The sequence below is a fragment of the Ipomoea triloba genome, chromosome 12, assembly GCF_003576645.1.
Source record: "Ipomoea triloba cultivar NCNSP0323 chromosome 12, ASM357664v1".
NCBI classification, from domain to species: domain Eukaryota; kingdom Viridiplantae; phylum Streptophyta; class Magnoliopsida; order Solanales; family Convolvulaceae; genus Ipomoea; species Ipomoea triloba.
In genome coordinates this window covers 10937710-10939764 of record NC_044927.1, presented here as the reverse complement: position 1 = coordinate 10939764, position 2055 = coordinate 10937710, and the positions used below count along the sequence as shown (strand labels likewise).

Sequence of the window (2055 nt, the reverse complement as noted above, 5' to 3'; positions counted from 1 at the left end):
TATATATATATATATATATATATATATATATATATATATATATATATATATATATATATATAAGTCTATTCAGGTGAGTACTAATATATTATAGAGTACTATGAGGTCTATTTTTATACGTTAGATTAGATTTTTCAATGGTCATGATTAAACAGAATTTTTGTTTTATTTTAGGTAATATGGTACTATCTTTTTAAGTTTTATTAGGATTGGGGGTAGTTTTGTCAGTGTTGTTATCGTTTTAATTATGTTAATTGAATTATAGTGTCTATTTAATTCCTATTCACGCGAGATTTCCCATTACTTCCTTTTGTAATTTTCGAACCAACTTCTGCCTCTTTCGTTTCTTGGAGGTTTCGTTTGTGCACATATATTCTATTTGCTTTCCAAGAAAATTGCTCCGTAATATACTTCTATGCTTCCACTGCCTCCACTGCATCCTCTGTCGTCGCCGTTTCTCCTCCGGACAGCAGACAACGCCATTGCCTCCACGGCCGGCGACAGCTTGAGCTCCGTCGACAATGATTCAATGAAATGTCCTAGTCAACCACAGGTAATTTATTAATTTTAATTGTATCATCATGGTCTCTGGTTTATTCCCAATCCTTAAGTTTCCTTCTTTTTTATTTTTATATATTAATTTATTGCTTTTGTATTGCTGAAATTTATTCTTTTTCATGGTGAGATAATGCTTGCAACAACGTCTGAAGTAATCTATCTGGGGCTCTGTTCAATTAAACTTTTCTTTTATAGCGTGGGTTCTTTTCTCCGGATATGATTTTTACATCAGCACTGATGATATGGAAAGCATTAATGTGTATAATTCGCAGTGAATCTCCATTGCTACTTGTGCTTTCTGGAAGCATGAAACTTGGGTTCTAAAGGGTGAGAATTTATCAAGTTGTTAGTCTCAATTGGTTTTTTCTCTCTGAAATATTTATGTGGACTGGGTTCATTTCCATTAGAGTTTATTGTCTCCAACGATTACCAGCCAACTGAATCCTTTGCTCTCCAGAGTATAGCCAGACAACCGTCGCAATTGGTGAAGACATTGTGCTCTTTTCAAAATGAGCACCACGTGTTTGGTAGAAGTCCTAGACCAACTCCTAAGTCTATACACCATTCCATGCTGAATTTTATTCACCAGAGTCAATTTGAAGCTTTTAAAGTTTTCAAGAAACAGTTTCAAATGGGTGTCTCAGAGAACCAGAGATTGATGAGTGTGAGCATAAATATAATATGTGCAGTCCACATGCTTTAATTTGGTATCAAAACCATGCAAAAGATCATGAGTTCGAATCTCCGCGTCACCCACAAAAAGAGACTTCCACGTGTTGCTTGGTTGGAATCCACCGCCACACACGTTGAGGGGGCGTGTGAGCATAAATATAATATGTGCAGTCCAACTAAGCTTTTAGTTGAGATGGAGCACGTGCTTTAATTATGAGGTTGCCGTTAGCTCCCAAAGCATGCAAAGGTGACTTGACATTTGGGTCTCAATTACATAGTCTTACTATAAGAAGTGCATTCTTTTCTTATATTACCGTCCCGAATTCATTGATGAATATGTATTGCAAATCTGGACAGTTGATTTGTGGATATCAGTGTACATTGGTTTTTTTTTTTTTTTTTTTTTCAGAATATTGTGTGGAGGATTAGCTGTGTGACAATGTTGGAAAATTTGTATGCTTAGTACATATGTTTTTCACGATTTATTTGTTGTACAGTTTGGTTTTTATTTTCTTTTTAAAAAAATTATGTGCCCGGATGGTGCCACTTCTTTGCCCGCTATGATATTCCTTTGTGCCTATATGCTTACCTAGCGTACTTTATACATGGAAGCCGATGTTCAAATATTAGTCGTTTGAATTATGTGCCCGTATGATTTAATTTCTTTTCCAACGTAGACATTCTCGTGTGCCAATACGCCTATAAGCACCTACAACAGGTATACAATCAATTTCCTTAGAGCAAAATTCTTTTCTTAAGCAAAACTAATGTTCTTGTTTTTAATGGGAGAGATTATGAATACATGAAAACTCATTAAAGAAATTG

At 35.0% G+C, this 2055-nt stretch overlaps 1 long non-coding RNA gene across 1 annotated transcript; it reads left to right on the top strand.

Moving 5' to 3' along the window:
* The first annotated feature begins 329 nt into the window (after positions 1-329).
* LOC116000361 lies at positions 330-1628 on the top strand. The gene is made up of 2 exons (XR_004094096.1): positions 330-553; positions 754-1628. It is a non-coding gene; the product is annotated as an uncharacterized LOC116000361 (long non-coding RNA).
* The last annotated feature ends 427 nt before the right edge of the window (positions 1629-2055 follow it).